The 19958-nt window shown below is 37.3% G+C and overlaps 1 protein-coding gene and 4 non-coding genes across 5 annotated transcripts in view; 4 read left to right on the top strand and 1 right to left on the bottom strand.

Moving 5' to 3' along the window:
* The window catches only part of Ube3a (ubiquitin protein ligase E3A), a 189842-nt gene that overhangs the window by 12134 nt on the left and 157750 nt on the right, over nt 1-19958 (bottom strand). The gene's annotated exons all lie outside the window — the stretch shown is intronic.
* Nucleotides 4554-4620, top strand: LOC143396065 (small nucleolar RNA SNORD115). Its single transcript, XR_013090954.1, has one exon. It is a non-coding gene; the product is annotated as a small nucleolar RNA SNORD115 (small nucleolar RNA).
* LOC143396062 (small nucleolar RNA SNORD115) lies at nt 8763-8842 on the top strand. The gene has a single exon (XR_013090952.1). It is a non-coding gene; the product is annotated as a small nucleolar RNA SNORD115 (small nucleolar RNA).
* LOC143396067 (small nucleolar RNA SNORD115) lies at nt 12633-12711 on the top strand. The gene has a single exon (XR_013090956.1). It is a non-coding gene; the product is annotated as a small nucleolar RNA SNORD115 (small nucleolar RNA).
* Nucleotides 14457-14532, top strand: LOC143396064 (small nucleolar RNA SNORD115). Its single transcript, XR_013090953.1, has one exon. It is a non-coding gene; the product is annotated as a small nucleolar RNA SNORD115 (small nucleolar RNA).

The following is a 19958-nucleotide window of genomic DNA, read 5'->3' as shown; positions in this document are numbered from 1 at the left end:
TATCGTGAAAGATTTTAATTTCATTGTCAAATCTGAAGCTTAATTTTGCTGGATACAGTATTCTTGGTTGGAATCCATTATTTTTCAGCGTTTGAAATACATTGTTCCAGGATCTTCTTGCTTTCAAAGTCTGTGATGAAAAATCGGCCGTTAACCTAATTGGTTTACCCCTGAATGTAATCTGCCTCCTTTCTCTCGTAGTTTTTAATATTCTCTCCTTGTTCTGTATGTTGGATATCTTCATAATTATATGTCTTGGAGTTCGTCTATTACGGTTTTGGATGTTTGGGGTCCTGTAGGCTTCCAGGATTTGGCAATCCGTTTCATCTCTGGGAAGTTTTCTAGGATTATTTCATTTAATAAGTTGTCCATTCCTTTGGTTTGAACCTCTGTGCCTTCTTCTATCCCAATGACTCTCAAATTTGGTTTTCTGATGAGATCCCATATCTCTTGGATAGATTGCCCATGAGATTTAAGCATCTTTTCTGTGTTGACTATATTCTTTTCAAGTTGATAAACTTTGTCTTCATTATCTGATGTTCTGACTTCTACTTGATCTAGTCTATTTGTAATATTCTCATTAGTGTTTTTAATCTGGTTTGTGGTTTCTTGCATTTCTAAAATTACTGTTTGGTTTTTTTTAAAGATCTCTATCTCCTGGTAAAGCTCGTTCTTTGCAGTTTGATTTTGTTTGTTTAGTTCGTTTTCAAAATATACTTTCAATGCTTGGACTTGCTGTCTCATGTCTTCTCTAATATTCCATTCCACTGAGTTAGGTATGCCTTGATTTCTTTCCCTGTCCATGTTTCTGATGCTTCTAGGTGCTCCTTTAGATTTAAGTTGTCCTGCGTTATCTGTAATCCTTTTTTCCCTTGTTTTTTCATGTTGTTCACGTTACTTTCCAGCTCTGTTTGACTGCTTTGTAACTGCTTTCTCCTATACATTTGTTTTAGCTTTGTATATCTCTGTTGTCTCTCCTTTGTGGTGGGAGATTATGCCTAGAGATGTTGGGCTTTATTGTACTTTACAGCTGATTCATTCAAGTTATAAAAGGCTTCCGGATTTTGTATGCATATAGTGATTTGTTGTTTGTTCTTAGGACTTTAGGTTAGGTGCTATGAAGGTATAAGGGTTAGTAAGTCTTGGCTACTTTAGAAGATTGCTCTACTGAAGGGGGATACTAACCGTCGATTGGATCAGGGTGTTGGTAGTAGCTAGGTACTTGGGAGCACTATAGAAGGCCTCGAAACATTCACCTATTTGCATTTAGACAGTTACTCAAAATGGAGGACGTAATGCTTGGGATGAAAGTTGGGGGGAAGGGGAGGGAAGGTGCTCTTGAAAAGAAAGAAGGAGAGGGAGATAGATAGCATATAGGAGAATGGAAAGAACAATAAAATAATTCCAAGCAGGTCTCCTTTCAGTGGAATTTTGCTAGAAGATCCTCAGTAGGTAGAATCTAGGTGTATTAATGGGTCTTTCTGATCCTGTTATTGTGGAGATACTGAAAGTGCTGCTTCCTCGCCGGCCGCCATGTTGGATCCCCTCATTGAAATAATATTGAAACATTGTGAAACAATATTGAGTCACAGACTCATACTTGTGACACAGTGTGGTGTGGCATTATTTGTATCTAAACACTGGTAAACATACCCATTTGTAGTGTTTTTGTGTTACTCTGGTTTTGTGTATTTGAAGGTTATTGATGAAAATTCATCAACAAAAGACAATAACATTTTAGCTACAGTTTATAATTTTCTATATATGGATGGTTCAACATGCGTAAACAAACCCAATCCCCAGTGGCCTAGTATCTCATTCAAGATCCTTACTTTTACAGTTTCAGGAGTATAATTTTAAGAGAGTTCAAATGTACTGTGTCTTGCTAATTATTATTTACATGGATTCTTTTAAAATATAGACAAGTGATGATCGATGATATGATCACATCTCAGTGTGACACCTACTGACTGATTATCTAAAGTTAACACATCTATATGTATTGTACTTATTGTGTTTGTTGGATCAATGATCCATAGCATAGGTAATGGCTCAGTTTTTAAGCACTGACCATTGCATTTAATTAATAAAAAGTACACATACATCATATACTCAATAACATACAATTCACTCTTAGTCAGGCATGGTGGCACATACCTGTAATACCAGTGATTCATAAAGCTGAGGCAGGAAGATCACAAGTTTGAGGTCAGCCTCAGCAATTTAGTGAGGCCCTAAGCAACTTAGTGAGACCTTGTCTTAAACCAAAAATGAAACATAAAAAAAAAAAAAACGCTAAGGATTTGGGTCAGTGCCTGCTGGGTTCAATCCCCAGCCCCTGTCCCAAATATAATTCACCCTCTTAAAAAATATCCTATTCCTGTCCTCTTAGATAATGACTCTGAGGGAAAAGTACTTTCGCCTTCTGCAATAAAAGGCAGCCAAATGTTCTGAACTGAATGTGCATGAACTCTAGCCCACCTTAACACCAAGAAGGCACGAACTATCTCTGCTGCATATTTAGGTAATGTATAGATATATACATGAGGAGGGAGTGCCATTACTTCAATCAATGTTGAGAATTTATGCAATCTCAAAGGCAGACGATCACATAAAAATCATGGCCCATAGAAACAAGTTGTTAGATATGAATTTGGGCATCCTTTTTTTTATTCTAGATTTTATTTGGGGCATGAGAAAACAAAATACCTGAGATAAACTTGTGTGACTAAACCAAAATATGTGCTTATAAGTGAAGAACAAATGCTAATCTATTACGCTTTGTTCCAGTGACCTATAATTCTATTCATAGCTCTCTTTCTCTCATTGCATCTTACAGTAAATTTACAGAAAGAGTTACACTTTCCACTAATATGATGTGAGTGCCATCCTTTGGTCATAAATATATTCCAAATAGATCATCCAACTAGTGAAGAGTCTCCCCAAGTAAGTAAGGTCTACTCATTTGGTCAATCTGAATATTGATATGTATTATTTTTTAAAAAAAATATTTATTTTTTAGATGTAGTTGGACACAACACCTTTGTTTTATTTATTTATTTTTATGTTGTGGTGAGGATCAAACCCAGGGCTTCGCATTCACTAAGCAAACACTCTATTGCTGAGCCATAACCCCAGCCCCTTGATATGTATATTTATTGAGTGGCTGCTCTACTTAACCTAAGAGAAAATATAAAGAAAAATAATCTTAAAAAAAAAGAAAGAAAAATAATCTTTAATTATTACCTAACTTTGATGTGCCTGAAAGTTATGAAATTTTTTTATTGATAGACCAATGTTCAATATTCATTTATTTTTTATAAGAAACTACACCAAAATTTGTATAATATAAGCTATAATCCTAAGAGTTTCATTCTGCCTTTGATGTACTGCATAAATATAGAAAATTTAAGGATTCTAACAACAAAAATGAAAATGTGAGACTTTATATTACAAGTTACAATAGTAACTTGATATTTCCATTATGCCTCAAATTAATTTTATTGATGAGGCAATTCATACATGAATTTCAGTTGCTTAATAGAATGTGAATGTTTTAATTTTATAATAATGAAAGTTGAGTGATAAATGCTGCTTGAAAACCAATGTTATTCAGAGTTGTTGATACCTAGTTATAGACCATGACATAGTTGTACCTTCAATTGTATCCTTTTAGACTTCAAATGAAGTTGAACATGCAAAATATTAGTGCTGTATCCCAAACATATATATAAGGAAGATAGGATAAATGAAATGCTCTATAATTTGCCTAACATAAGAGCAGTTCCACAAAGATAAGATCTCTGTATTATGTGTCACTTATGCATTGGTTGATATTAGGCTACAACCTCCATAACAGGACATTTTTAAAGTAAATACCACCCATCAAGGAAAACACTAAACTACTCATACCTCACGAGAGGTAGACATACATTTGACACTAGCACAGAAGCTCAAAGTGGAGAATACAGCTTTGACCTGATGAAATGAGGGATCAATATGAGATGAATGTTTAAACAAGAATACACTGAAATTCATTACATAAATGGACACATAGTAGCCAGTGTGGAGGCCCATGCCTATAATCCCAGTGACTTGGAGGGCTGAAGCAGGAGGATGACAAGTCTCGGCAACTTAGTGAGGCCTTGACTCAAAATTAATTTTTTAGAAAGGGACTGGGGGGCTGGGGATGTGGCTCAAGCAGTACTGCGCTCACCTGGCATGCATGGGGTGCTGGGTTCAATTCTCAGCACCACATAAAAATAAAATAAAGATGTTGTGTCCACCGAAAAAAAACTAAAAAAAAAAAATAGTAAAAAATTCTCTCTCTCTCTCTCTCTCTCTCTCTCTCTCTCTCTCTCTCTCTCTCTTAAAAAATTAAGGTGGGGGGGCAGTGCTGGGGATATAGCTCAGTGGCAAAGTACCCTGGGTTCAAACTCAAACTCCAGTACCAAAATAAAAGAAGAAACATGACTTTTGAATAACCAAGGATAAGCATGTTCAGGTCAAAGAGAATGCATGTGGATAAAGGAGGAACCCCTTGGGCTGAGTAGATGATGTTAATTTATATTGTTTTAAAAAGAGGTAATGACTTTAAAATAATGCTAAATAGGATTACACAAAAGAGCAAACTAAGTGAAAATTCTGAAAGAGAATATTGGAATGAATATTTTCACACTCAGGGCAAGTGAATTTGAAAGGAACCTCCAGATATTCAGAGGACCTCTTTCCAGGTGATCTAAATGAACCAATAAACTCACTCAGAAGAATTGGTGTATACCCAAGAAACTAGAACTCCAAAAATATTTGCTGCCCCTCACTCAGCTTATTTTCACTAATTATGCTGACTTTTAGTGAGATGGGCTACCAAGATTGGCACCACTGCCTCAGTGGTCATAAGTGAGTGGATTTCAGGAGTCATAAGCCATTAAGCTATGGAGTTGGAAGTCATGAAGGCCACCTTTAGGGCCATAAGGATGGATTCATTAGATAACCTGAATCACAACATGGGGATAAATTCTGATTAATAGACATGATTTCTGTACCTCACCCCACATATTACTTTAAATAATCACCTGCAATGGTGAAGGAAGTCAAGTCAAGAGAAAATTGGTTTCTTCACAAAAACACATGGCAAGCATTACCCTCCTAAGTGTAGGTTTCGGTCTGCCCAATACTGCCACTAGATCTGAGTGGGGCAAAGGGAAATTAGAAGATCATTAGTGTCTTGAAAGAACTTTTGCCCATGATGGATCCAGTCCTCAGAGATGAGATACTAAGATTCAGGAATTGGCCCTACACACAGCCATGATTAGGCAGATTGTGTTGAGAAGTGGGGTAGGTAATGGTCGTCATGAAGCATCAAGGGGTGGAGGTAATGTTGAATCAATTGGTTAAGGTTGAGAAAGATGCTATAGGAAGGGCCTCATCCTCCAAGAAAACACTTTGTGTGTCCACATTCTCTGAGTCAAGAACAAGCATCCCTCTGAAAATAGCCCTTCTACTTGGAGTGACCCAAGGCAATGTGCTGGTCAGGAAGAAACATATTTCTTTCTGACCAGCACAAAAACAAGATAGTTCTACATCTTACACACAGGAATTTTTGGCTAAATTCCTCATGATGATGTTAAGACTGATTCTGAACCATGGGTTCCTCCACAAGCTAGAAGAATCTTATTTCAGGTGAAGGAAGAAACATTCATCATGGTTTCCATATTTTGGCTTTGCTCTGTGTCTGAGATGTGAACAGAAAATAGATGAGGATGATCCCAAGAAAGAAGATAGTTCAGGGGCCACAGCAGAGATTTCTGAGTTCTGTGGTTTGAAATACTACCTAGGTATGAGCACTATTCATTGAATTGGGATATCAGATTTGAGAATGTGGAGATGCACAAGAATACATTTAAGTGTACATAGAATCATTGGAAGAGAACCATGTACACTAGACTTGGTATGAGACAGAGGCCAGACAGATGAACAATGACAGATAAACAATCAGGCCTCTATTCAAAATCTCTTATTACAAAGACTTTTCCTGGTGGGCTGTGGCTGTGGCTCAGAGACAGCACACTTGCCTGGCATGTGTGGAGCACTGAGTTCAATTCTCAGGACCACATATAAATAAATAAAATAAAGGTCTATCAACAACTAAAATTTTTTTTAAAAAAAACTTTTCCTGAACCCCCAATCTTACAATGTATGAAATCTGTCTCCTTCCCATTCTTAACCAGATCAATCATGAATGCCAGCTATGAGGCAATGCCAAGAGATACTAAAGAGTCTTCCAAATTAAAGAAACTCCTTAAAGCAATTATTATAATATCCGAACATTTTTTCCTGAAAGACTGAGCCATTCTTTGTTCACACCTATGCCTTCTCTCTCAATCCAAGTTGTATCTTGCACCTGAAGGTGAAACACTCCATATCCCATTTCTTTTCCCAATAAAGATCTGCCCAAAATTCATACTTATATGATACAGATTCCTTTCAGTATGCACCTTCTCAAAAGTTTATATCTCCTGTATCAGATTATGCTATGACACATGATGTGGCAATGAGGGCATAAGAGTCAAACAAAACCAGAAAAGGCTCCAACTGTGCAAAAGTTACATGCTCTGGTATGCTGGTGAAAACCAGCATCCAAATTAGATCACTTTTTAGATTACTTCATCACCTTCCTCCATTGGGAAAATACATAGAACAAACACAGCTAGAAGAAATCATATTTACTTGTAAAAAATGGTACTCCTATAGGCTGAATTTGTAGCTCAGGGGTATGATGATGGCCTAGCATGCATTATTAGCATATGGGTTTGATCCACAGCACAGAAAAACAAAAACAAGATAGTTCTACATCTTACACAAAAAAACCCAAATTTTAGATTTATATGAACTAAAGTGAAAAGTAGAACATGGTACACATCAACAAATATAACTAATTCTTAATTTTATAGCCAAAAAAGTAGTGTAGCAATGAGAAATATACAAACTCTTAGTAAGAAAATAACACCATAAGAAAAATTATCCTCAATAAGACAAATGCTTAAAACCATAGAATGAGACAGAGAGTCAGATTCAAGTAATGTGCTGAAAGAAAATAACAAGAGAACTCAAGTATCACTATGTCCCTCTAGGGGCAGCCACACTGGGGACAACAGACCTGGAAGTCCCACCAGGAATCCCAGGTGGTCCAAGCTGGTGGAGATGCTCCTCAATCAGGCACAAAAGTTCCAAGCTCAGGGTATTTGCTACTCTTCCCACAAGAAAGTTCCAGGGCTACCTCTTGCTCAGCTCCTTTGCCCTCCTTTTGCTTTCCAAGGAGACCAGCAGAGGAGGTTGGCCCTTCTTCCTCCACAGGCAAAATTGAGCAGATGTCTGGGGTTATGGGACTGAATCACTACTGCAGAGTAGAGCAAAGGGTGAAGCCAGGAGGCAAAGGTGAAGGCCTCAAGCCAAGGTGAAGACAACCCTGAGATCCTTTGTCCAGGAAGGAAGCCATTTGGGGATCTCCTTGCTCCAGGTCATCTTCCCTTCTTGAGGAGCAATGGTGACAGGATAGATGCTCATCAGAGAAGTTGGAGTAAAGGGCAGAGCTCCCAGGAACCCAGGTCTCCATTATTCCTGGGCCAGAGGAGGAACTAGTTGGCTACAGGGTTCCATTGGCTTCTTGGCAATGCTGTGTGCCTATGGGGCATCAGGCCCCAGGGGTTTGGGAGAATGAAGAGCATGAACAGGCTTCCCGCTGATGGGAAGGACTGGCCAACTTCTAGAGTGCCAGGGCATCCAGGGAGTACAGCATGGTAGCAGTCAAGGATGATGAGGGGGCTCGGGGATTGCTGAACATGCAGGGGACCTAGCTTGGACTCCTGTATCCTCTCCATATCTCTCCTTCAAGCCTGCCTTTGTTTAGAGCCTTATCACTGGCATTACTGGATGCCAGGGCATTATCCTAAGGGTACCCCAGGAAGGTGTGTGGTCAAAAGTCTCCCAGAAAAAGGGACTGTTGTTCTTTGGAGACCCAAGCTCAACTCCAGACTGAAAGAATGGGGCCCAGGGGAAGGGTTTAGCTTCCTGGTGGGCTTCCATTGACATAGGGTCTATGCCTGGGGCCAGGAAGCAACACACTGTAGGGCTGTACCAAGGAAGGAAGTGGCTCCAGGTTATGCAGTTCAGTGTTCTTGGGACTGTGGCAGAAGAGGTGTCTTTTTGGACCCATGCACTCAAGGGAAGGATGTATGATTCTCCCACATACTGGCCAATGCACGAAGACTCCTGTAAGGGCAGCTTGATGGTAAGTGTGCCTTGGGCCCAGAGCCTAGTCTAGCTATCAGACCCTGCTGGGACTCCTTGATACAGGAGAGGGCAGTGGAATGCTGAATCCATGGGGTCACAGGCATCTCATGCTGCCCCTTGTTCCCAGGGACCCACAAGTGCACCTTTAGACACTGGGCTTGCAGGATTGGTGGTCACAGCTGCAGATAGGGGTTACCTTTGGGGATGGAACACTGGGGTCCATATAGGAAATGACTGTGTGAGCCTGCCCCAAGGCTGGCATCCTTCTCCCTTCTCAGCTGTTTTCCTCTTTCCACCCAGGTCATGCTCCCGACAGAAAGAACACCTTGATCCTCCTGGCAGCAGCCTAGCCCAGACTTTGCCAATCCTCAAGGCCCCTTGGCACACTGACCTGGCGTATCCATCTTCGTAAGCCAATCCATGTGCCAGTGCCAGTGAGAGGATGTATGGGGAGAGGACCATCTAGGTTTGGGTTGATGATGATACCTTTATTGTCTTGAAAAGAGATGAAGACATAAAAATCATGCTCAATAGGATTATGATGAAGCCCAGGATAGGGGACATTGGTGGAAAAGGATCTGGGTATTCCTATGTCCCTCTTAAAGAGAGTGGTCACAATGGGGGCCATAGACCTGAAGGCCCCACCAGGCATCCCAGGAGGCCCAAGCCTTTGAAGGTGCTCCTCAGTCAGGCTGCAAAACTCCATACTCAGAAAGTGGGCACTGGCTACTCTGGGCACATGACAAGTCCCAGAGCCAGGCTTTTTCTCAGCTCCTTTGTCCTCCTTTTCCCTTCCAGTGAGAGAAGCAGAGCAGATGGATGCCTCTGACAGGCCAGGCACAGGTGAGCAGATAGCCAGGGTCATGGGGCTATATTACTGCTGCTAGGGGGAATGAAGTGTGAAGCCTGGGTCAAAATTGGTGGAGGCCTTTACCATGGCCACTGGCTACCCTGAGATGCCTTGTCCAGGAGGGCTGCCATTTGGGGATTTCCCTGCTAAAGGTCACTTTCTCTTCTTGACCCTTCATGGTGATGGGGCAGAGGCTAATCATAGATGTTGATGCGAAGGGCTGGACAAGTATGTTCCCAATCAGGCAACTGCAGTCACTGGGCCAGAGGAGGGACTTGTTGGCTACAGGTCACTGGCATTAGTTTCATGGCAGCACTAGTTTCATCTGTCCCTGGGCCTGGGAGGATAAAAGCATGAATGAACTTACCCTTGATCAGAGGGACTGGGCAAATTCTGGAGTGCCAGGCATCCAGGGGGGCATGCATGATAATGGGCAGGGATGATGAGGGGTGGGGTAAAGGGCATGGTCGGTATTCAATTTATGGGTACAGGAGGAGGTTTAGAGAGATTCCATGGGTTGTAGTACAGAGGCACTTGTGGGTGTTTGACTGTGGTCATGTGCCTTGAATACTTTTGCTGATAGGATGGAAACATGAGCCCAGCAGCAATTGTTAAGTGTTCAGCTGCAGACAATTGCCCTCTTAGGTCTCTTATTTGAAGTTCAAGTTAGATCTTTTGTCAAGGTTTTTCCTGTCTTTCTGTGCATGTGTTGTGTTGTTATTGTTTTTTTTCCCCTTTTATATGTGCATTCTTACTGTCATACTTTGTGTAGGATGTGTCTCCCAATATCTCTTTTTTAATGGTGGAATATTTGGAGGTCTTTTGTTTTATATTTGAGTGACATAAAGTCATCAGTTCTTTCTAGTCTTTTTTAAATAATACTTTTTAATTTTTTTAAATTGTAGATGAACACAATATCTTCACTTTTATTTATTTTTATGTGGTGCTGGGGATCGAACCCAGGGCCTCACACGTGCAAGGCAAGTGCTCTATCACTGAGCTATAGCCCCAGCCCCCAAATATTTATTTTTTAGCTATAGGTGGACACAATATCTTTATTTTATTTTTATATGGTGCTGAGGATTGAACCCAGTACCTCATTCATGCTAGGTGAGTGCTCTGCCTCTGAGTCACAACCCCAGCCCCAGTTTTTCCTAGTCTTAATGGTTTGATTGGATTGTAACTGTACCTAGTTGAAATGCTCCTTGCAAGAAGTAGATTATTAGTTGTCTTCCCTGTAAGTGCTCATCTTTCTTATATATCTTTTTCTTTTTCCTTCTCTCCTTGATGCCTGGCTGCCATAATGGATGTTTACTCATCCAGCTTGCTCTTCTACAGTCAAATTCTTCCTTACCTGTAATTATGTTTAATGGACTGTTTTATCCTTGGAGTGATTATCTGAACTGTGAGTACAAAAAATTTCCCTCCTCTATGTTGCTCTTGACGGGTGTTTTTTGTTTTTTGTTTTTTGTTTTTTTTGTTTTTTTTTTTTTTTTACAGCAACCCAAATCTGATTAATACAAAAATTGGTACCAAGAAGTTGGGTCTCTGTTGTAACTAACCTGACCATACAGTTCACAATCCTTTGGAGTCAGTTTGCAGAGGAATTTAAAAGGTTTGGAGATAAAGCCTGTAGAAGGTCTCATACATTTTATGAATAGCCTAAAAGGTGACTCAGTTGGGCTCAGAATACCAGAATTCTGATAGAAACGTGACCTGTGTTCATAAGGTTTCATCAGGAAAGGGGAACTTGGTTGGGACTAAATAAAGGCCATTCATGTTGTATCTGGCAAAAAAAAGAAAAAAAAAACTTGCCTATAGTTTGCCCGTGTCTTGAGACGTTGTTTGAGCCTGAATTTAAAGATGATGAACAAATTAATTTATGTTACTGACAACATTTTAACCAGGTTTACTGTGAGTTTCCAGGGCAGAACATAGAAATGCAAGATTGTAAAAACTTGAGTTTAGCTAGAAAAGTTTGTATAAAACTGAGGCCAAGGAAGATGTAGTTGTTAAAGTGATCACAGCCAATAAAGATTTGCTAATTACTTTACACAGAGATAATAGGAAGATGCCATGACAGCATCTCAGAAATTTGTAAGACCATATCTATTGCAGGTTCAAGAGTCTTGAAAGAAAAATTCCTTGGAGAATAGATTATGGAAGTGCCCTGCTTTCACCAAGGGGCCTAGAAAGTTTTTCATCCAATATATTGAGCTGCCCAGGCACCAAGAAGCTGCTGTAGCAGCTAGATGGCCCGGATATTGCATGAGTTGGCAGTAGACTTTGGCATAATCCACATGGTTTTGGTTCTTCAGGATTGCAGAATGTTGGAATTGAGGTGTTGTGGGAGCTTCCATTGAGATTTCAAAGGAAGTCTTGTAAGGCCAGGCAAAGTGTAACAGGATCAGAGTCCCTGCAGGCTGCTGTGGAGAAAGTGATGGGTGAAGCTGTAAAGTCAAAGTTTGAATGGATACCCAGGAATTAAGAGATGCCAGTAACAAGGACAGACCATCTGCTAAGGAAAGCTTCTGACTGTGGAGGAAGCCAGGCTAAAAGAGAGTCTATGTGCATGCTGTAATTAGCAATGTCAAAACAGCCAGGAGCCCCTGCTCTGCTGGAGTTCTTTAGAGAGCACATCTTACAGCTATGTGTCCTAGGAGTTGCACTACCTTTTTGCCTGGCTGGGTTTCAGTCTTGGTTGGACCCCATCCCTTCTTTCCATGTCCTTATTCCTCCTACTGAAATTGGAATGTTTACTCTGTGCCACTGTATATTGAAAAATATATATATATATATATATATATATATATATATATATATATATATATATCTTACAGTTATAAGATGTATTACAAGAGCTCACAGTCAAGAATTTGCCTTGAGTCTCAGAGAAGAAGACCTTAGATTTGGATTTTTGAACTGTTAAGACTACGGGATTCCTGGAGATGAAGTAAATGCATTTTGCATTGTCTGGTTGACATGAACTTTTGAGGGCCAAGTATGAAATGTTATGCTTTGGACATGAGGTCACTGATAAATTCCCCATGAATGTAGGACTATGGTAATGGAGGAGATCCAGTATGCCTATGAAACTAAAATTTAATAATTTGATGACCAAAACAATGCCAAATTTTCAGCTCCTGAGTATCATGAGACATTATTATTTTCAGAATAATGAAGGTACATGTTAAAAATGATTACAGTTGTTTCTAATATGAAAATGATGCTGACCAGATCTCCAATTCATGAGTTCATTATTGGTTCTCCTCAATGCCTAATTGGCGCACTTGATGGTATCTTCACTTCTCACTGAAATTTTCAGTCCTATTGCTGTTTACCCATTCTTGTCCTCCTAGATAAGGACTACTGAGTAAGAACCTGCTTTATCAACTCCTGCCATTCAGGTATGCTGCAGTGAATCTAATGAGTCTCCTGTCCCTTTGAACCATGGTTTCAGGATGCCATTCTGTTAGGTGTTTACAAAGCAAAGTGGATATATGTGAGAGAATATCTTAAGGAGACATGATGATGTAAAAATCATGCTCAGTGGAACTATGCTGAGGCTCAAAATAGGCAAAAATCCTGGCAACAAGGTGTAAGAAGTAATTAGATTTGGAGAGGGGTATTCATTTCGGGATAAGAATGAAGAAACTTTGAAGGGTATCTTGTTTTACCTGTCTCTCTTTGTTTCATAGAGAATATTCATATTCCTTTATTCTGATCTTCATATCTTTATTTTTATTACTCACAAATTGGATGTTTTAGCATATTTTTCCTCCTTGTGTGCTTCAGAATGTTCAACCAGAAAAGAAATGCCATTACATGCACTAGATATGAATTCTTCCATAGTGATTAAAGATTAACAGGTAGACTATTTGACTATTGAAGTCTGGCCTTTGAAATGATTATAGCCAGGCCTCGTGGCACAAGTCTTGTAGTCCTAGCTACTCAGGAGACTGAGGCAGGAGAATCACTTGAACTCTGGGCAGAATAACAATACCCCATCTCAAAAAAAGAAAGAAAGAGAGGGGGAAAAGGGAGAAGGAATGAAAGAAAGAAAAGAAGACATTCCATGCATTCATTTATGCAAAATGAATGAGTGATATCCTATTCTTCCCAATGAGTAACTGATGAATACTCATTAAACTCTTTTCACCTAAACAAAACATGCTTTGATTTTGATTTGAAGATAGGATGTTTTGTAATTCATTGCAATTATCTCTTCAGTGATTCTATATGCACAAATTAACAATCTGTTTCTCTTATTCTATTCTGTGGATTACTATGGTGTTATAATGTTTTTGGATCATTGAGCACTATTCACAACTGAAAGACTTTGCAATTTCAGAGAATTGTTTGAAACTGAGGCATAGTCATTCCTCCATAACTACAGGAAATTGATTCTAGTATCCCATGCAGACACCAGAATCTGTGGATGCTCAAGCTCCTTATATAAAATGGTATACTATCTGCATATAATGCAACCCTCCTGTATATTTTAAATCATCTCTGAATTATTTATAGTACCTAATACAATATAAATGCTTATATAATAATTTAGTTCTTATATGTAAATAGTTATTATACTATATTGCTTAGGGAATGATAACAATACAACAAAAGAGTTGGTACATTTTCAATACAGATGCAACCATCGTTGGCCTAAGTACATAGTACACAGTCCATGGGTATTTTAATTATGGATGCAAAACCTACAGATACCTAACCTATACTGTATATAAGCCACCATTTACTGAAATTGAAAGTAATGATTACTCTGAAGTCCTATTTTCACATTCTGAGTCTTATGTGGTTCACTATATTCAATAAAAGGTATACATATGTTATATATGATGCCAGTATTACTAATATAGGTACTTGCATATGTAACCAAGTGATGAGAGTAATATTTCATCTGTAGGTAAATCATTCCTTGACATGAAAACCTAAGAACAAAACACATGAAACCTATTTGCTTTGTCCTTACTGTAAGTGGTCAATCAATGTTCTGTAGCTTTATAGTAGTTCATATTTGGAGTATCAAACATATCAGTCTTATAAAATTAGAAACAGCTGTCAGGTGCCATATATACATAAGAGATGTAATGCTTCCCTTTGACTATGTTCTTATTCCTATCTCCTAGAAAAAGACTACTAAGGAAGGAATTTTTTACACTGTTGTGCACATGGGGCAATTTGTACCACCAAAGTGTCTGACAGTAAATATGTAGCATCTGGTTTACAAGTACCAGTGTTTAAAGATCCATTTCTGGTAAGTATATTTCACCTAAATATATGAGTGCCATGACTTAGTTCAATGATGATATGTTATCTTGAACAAAAGTGATGGCTCAAAAGTCAGGCTCAGTTGGATTATGCTGAGGCCCAGCTTAGGTGAGAATTGTGAGATAAGACTTTTGGATTTTTTGGTTTCTTTTCATGAAAATTTTATTTTGGGTTTCCAATGATGAAGTCTCCTGTGAAACTCGTTTTCATTCTAAATACATTTTTTCTAAATGCTTCTAAGTCAAATTATGATCAAGTTTTCTATAATTCCAAATTTTCTTGAATATTTGGCACTAAGATATTGGCTTTTTTCTCTCTCATCTCATGTTTCAGTGAGTCCTGCTGGCACTATTCTACTGAGGTAAAAGGCTACCTTTGCTGGCTAAAAACTTCCAAATTAGACCATTGGATTAGTGAAGACTCACCTCTATAATAATTATTTATTCATTTAGACAGTATATCATTATAGGGTATATAATATCATTATAGGGTATATATATCAAGGTTTATAGGGTATATCATCTTCACAATGATTGAAACATGAGAAAATTCTTACATTTATCTATAATTGCTTTTATTGAAGGTTGGGAAATATATGTTGGAATTACGCTCAGTGTGTTATAGTTATTTGGGGTCTCAATACACTAATAGAAAAAATATTAGTACTGAATTTTAACAGTATTGGGATATTTTTTGATCACTGATGGATTGCCTGTCACTGAAGACCCTTGCAACTAGGGTAAGAAAATTAGTTTCATTAATGTTTGTTCAAAAAAATTGAAATTGGATAAACTGATGAACACATTGGTTCCTAATTTTTATCTCCCAAGTTCCTGTATTTTCATTATAATGAAAGTGTGTATGTGCTATGAGTAAAGTCAAATGTTAATAAAACCCTTGGGATAATCATGGCCATTTGTTGAGGCAAGACAATTACCATTATAGGTTATTCTTCTCAATGAGTAACTTATAGGCTTGATAGTATTCTTGAGAAAAAAAATTATTTTTTCACTGAAATTGCACTGACAGAGAGTTGACAAGTTTTATGATTATAAGCTACAATTCAAAGGTCTAATATTCATTTGATCTAAATACAGATGTTAATGTATTAACCCCAAATGTATGTCAGGATGAAAATGTTTCTGGTTCATTAATGACTCAGAACATAAAGACAATGACATTATGGCTATATGTTTGAATTCTAATATATATTTCAATTTATTCATAAAATGAAATGCAGTTATGAGTAGTCAGCTATATTTTTAACTGAGTGTTATGTGGCTCCACTAAGATCATTATATGATAAATTACAAGCAATAGATAAAATCAATAACTATTAATATAGCTTCCATTCATATGTAAATAAGGTTGGTCAATTAAAGTTCTTGTTTTTGCCTTAAACAACTTTATAGGTTCTTCAAATTCAAGCAATTTTATATTTAGCCTTTATTCTATAGCATCTAGAGTGGATAATTTTTCAGTATAAAGCAAATATCTCCATTAAGAAATAGCATGCATGAGCCATACATATTTTCCTCTTGATCTTGCTCTTCTTTCCTTAGGTAATAAAGATCATTTTTGGCTTGTTGACACCAGTACAGCTGATACATCCAAGTACCTGTCTTGTTTCCTGTCAACTTCAATCATGGTTTAACAATACCATTATGGTAGGTATTCTCAGAAAAAGTGAATGTATGTAGATGGTTTGTTTCAATGGTTTGTTTCAATGATAAGACCTTATATTTTCTTGAGGACGTTGATGGCATAAACCAGGTGGCCCTTGTCTTTGTAGTGGGCTTAGTTAATTTATTTGAAGAGGGGAAGGGGTTATGGTTCCTGATTTTGTGGGTATTTTTTTTGTTTTGTTTTACAGGATATAAAATTTCTCCCTTTTTATTTTTCCCCTTTACCAAATAATACCCAAAGGGAATAATTCCCCCTTGCATTTTTCCTCCTCTAGAAGTAGACATTTAGAAGACTGACTCTAAATTGTATCCTTTAAAATCATGCTTACCTCTTTAAATTAAGTCTGATTCTTTAAATCTTGCACTGGGCATCTGGCTGTTTACATCTAGTATAACTTAAAGTCTCCTTCCAGTAGTCAGAGATTCAGTCTGTCCAAGTCTTTCTAGGGTTTCCATGGCTTATATGTGGAGAAGACTAATTTCCAGAGTCACTACACTATCCTACAGGTCCCTCAAAGTGCTCTTCAACTTCTGTTGGGTCTGTGGACATGGCATTTGGGTCTGTTGCTTTATTTCTTTTTACTCAGTTACTTTTAAGTTCTTGTACGTTCTCTCTTTAAGTAATGTTGAGATGTACCTTTGCAAAAAGTTTTGTACCTGTGTGTTTTAGTCAGTTGTTTTGCAGCTGTGACCAAAAAAAAAAAAAAAACCTAACAAGAACATTTAAAGGAGGAAAAGACTATGTAAGGACTCAAGGTTCAGAGGTCTCAGTCCATAGATGACTGGCTACCTTCCTCAGGGCCTGAGATAAAGCAGAACATCATGGCAGGAAAGCAGCTGGGAACATGGTACCAGGAAGCAGAGAAAGAGCTCCATTCAACAAGAACAAAATATACACCTCAAAGACACATCCCCAGGGACCCACCTCCTCTAGCCACAGCTTATCTGCCTACAGTTATTAACCAGTTAATCCCTGTCACAGGATTAATTCACTGATTGTGTTAAGATTCTCATAACCCAGTCATTTCACCTCTAAACTTTCCTGCATTGTTTCATACATGTACTTTTGGAGGATACCTTACATACAGACCATAACATTGTAAAAACTATTTGGTAATATTTGGAGCAGACATTTTGCTAGAATTATTACTATACCCCTCCATTATTTTTGACTTTTCAAAAATCTTGCTTTTTTCCATTGAGGAATTTTATTTGAATTACATTCCTACAAAAAGAAACCCAGGATTTTCCCTCCTATATCTTTGTGGCCCATTATGCCAGCTGAGGTCATTAGTACAAAGAAACCAAACTGATGGGATGAGAACAGATTCTTTTGCCATTTTTCTAGATCATTTAGTTGCACATAAAATCTATGACCAATTACTCCATACTTGTTTAATCTATCTGTGATGTTCACAACAATTTCCCCATCTCTGTGAGCATCAATGATTTCAAATTCACTAATGTAACCATGCTTCATCATCCCAGTTAGAAACCAGGCAATAACTTTTTAGCACAGCCTAATAAGAAACTGGTGTTTTCCTCTCTTAGGAGTATTATCGGTATCAGCCAAGACATCAAAGCATCCCATAATGGTGACATGGAAAGATGAAAGAGCCCAATGTCATGTTTTGTTGGACACATCTACATTACTTTTTAGTCTAGAATTAGCATAGTCCTACACTAAAGGGATGGCTAATTTGGTGTCTATACTAAATGCTCAGGGTATTTAAGAAAGAGTTCTACATTCTTTCTGCATAACTCATGTCATAAGTTATCTTGGCTCTTAATATACTTTTCTCTCTTGATAGATTTTGATTTGTAACAACTTTTTAAATATAATTTGAATTTTTGTCTAACAAATAACAATTATTTATAATTATTCCTTTGATGGATATAGTAGTTAATATTTTATATGTAGTATCCCTATATATTTACTTCTATTTTTTGAATATTTTACACAGCTTCTGGAAGGACATATATTTTATACAATAATAATGAGGACAGAGTTTCATAAAAAAATTCAGATGTTTGAGAGCATTTTCAGGTTAATAAAGGCAACAATTCATGAAACAAAATTGGTTGGCCTGAATGTAGATTGTGTTGAAATAAAGTTGCTCCTAGTCAGATAAAACAATGGTGTGGGGTAATGATCCTTTGAACCTAGTATGAACATAAACTTCCCTGGATTGATTTAAACCAATCAGATGAAAGAAGTATCATTTTGTACTGCTATCAGGTATATCGTAACATGCTTTAATAATCTTCTAGTTAACTTGTGATTCTTTGTTTCTAATATATTAAGTAAATATATCAGTATTGATAACTGTCCCACTGCAGTATAAATTCATGTATTAGTCTAGAAAAAAGGGTCTTGAGAAACTTCTAGAGTTGCCATTATAGTTATCTACCCAAAAGTCAAGTCAAATGTCCACCTATTCTCTTATAATTTTTTTTACATCTCAGGGTATTTTCATAAAATCTTTACTGGTTGAATATAGGTTTAGAATTTCCTATTAAAGAGACAAGTGCTGTCTCACTTATTGGATTATTTATAGAAATACTCTGCATGCTGAGGATAAACCAATAGGAGTATTAGTATGGTATGAGGAATGCTTATTTATTGGTAGTACATTGGTCTGGATTGATGATAAGCACAAATATCTGAGGACATTAAGTTCCAGCTGAATGACTCTCTAAAAGGACAAATAACACTTTCAGAACTAGCTCTTTGATGATCCTATAATACCACTATCATGTACCCACCACCATTCTTCCTTCTGTCTTTCCTTCCTTCCTCCTATCCTTCCTTCCTTCCTTCCATCTTTCCTTCCTTCCTCCTTTCCTTCCTTCCTATATCGTAGGATATTTTCATAAAATATTTGAATACAAATTTAGAATTTCTTATTTAAGAAACAACTGCTTTGTCACTTATTGAATAACTTCTCAGAGAGTATTAGCTATTTTTAGAATAATTTAGGGAGGAAACAAGTGAATAATGAAATGACAAATGTGACAAAAAGTTAAGCAACTGTGAGTTTGTGGCAAGGACTAGAAATGCTGGGATTCCTGTATGATACATAAATAATTATAATAGAACCAACATTGTGCTTCAATTTTAATTTTTAATTGATGTGGTACTCTTCTGATCTGATTTATTTTCTTTGAATTTTGCTATAGGTCAAAGCTAGAACAAGTTATTGACTTCAAAGAAAAGAGGTGAGCAGCTACTTTCATGCTTTTAAAATTCTGTGTATTCAGTGGTCAATGATGTCAGAACTTCAAGGCTAATGAGTTCAGAGGCTCAAAGGAGATTATTTTTATGATAGACATATTTTTTCCTCATGAATACCCTTAATGGATGGTGAAACTTCATCATTGTTCCTTCTCTTTTTTAAAATCCCTTTTTTAAACTTTATTTATTTTAATTTGTTATATATGACAGCAAAATGCATTTCAATTCATAGTACACATATAGAGCATAAATTTTCATGTCTCTGATTGTACACAAAGTAGAGTCTCACCATTCATGTCTTCATACATGTACTCAGGGTAATGATGTCCATCTCAGTCCACCATCTTTCCTAAAAATCTCTTTTGAAGTAACTTCAAAAGATAATTATTCCTTTGATAATTTTTAATTACTGACTTTTTTACCATTTTGTTTGGTGAAAATAATTTCATTATGAAATTTAAGTGTGGTAAACATTGATTTTTTATCTTTGTCTATCACATTCAGAACTTTGATGTTTCTAACCTTACTTGTACTATAATCATACAATATATTATTCTGATGTCTAATTTACCTCTTTAAATTTAGTTGACTTAAGGTTTTTTAAAAT

Source organism: Callospermophilus lateralis, chromosome 3, assembly GCF_048772815.1.
Source record: "Callospermophilus lateralis isolate mCalLat2 chromosome 3, mCalLat2.hap1, whole genome shotgun sequence".
In the NCBI taxonomy this organism is placed as follows: domain Eukaryota; kingdom Metazoa; phylum Chordata; class Mammalia; order Rodentia; family Sciuridae; genus Callospermophilus; species Callospermophilus lateralis.
The sequence above is the reverse complement of the archived record's forward strand: the minus strand, read 5'-3'. Positions and strand labels throughout refer to the sequence as shown.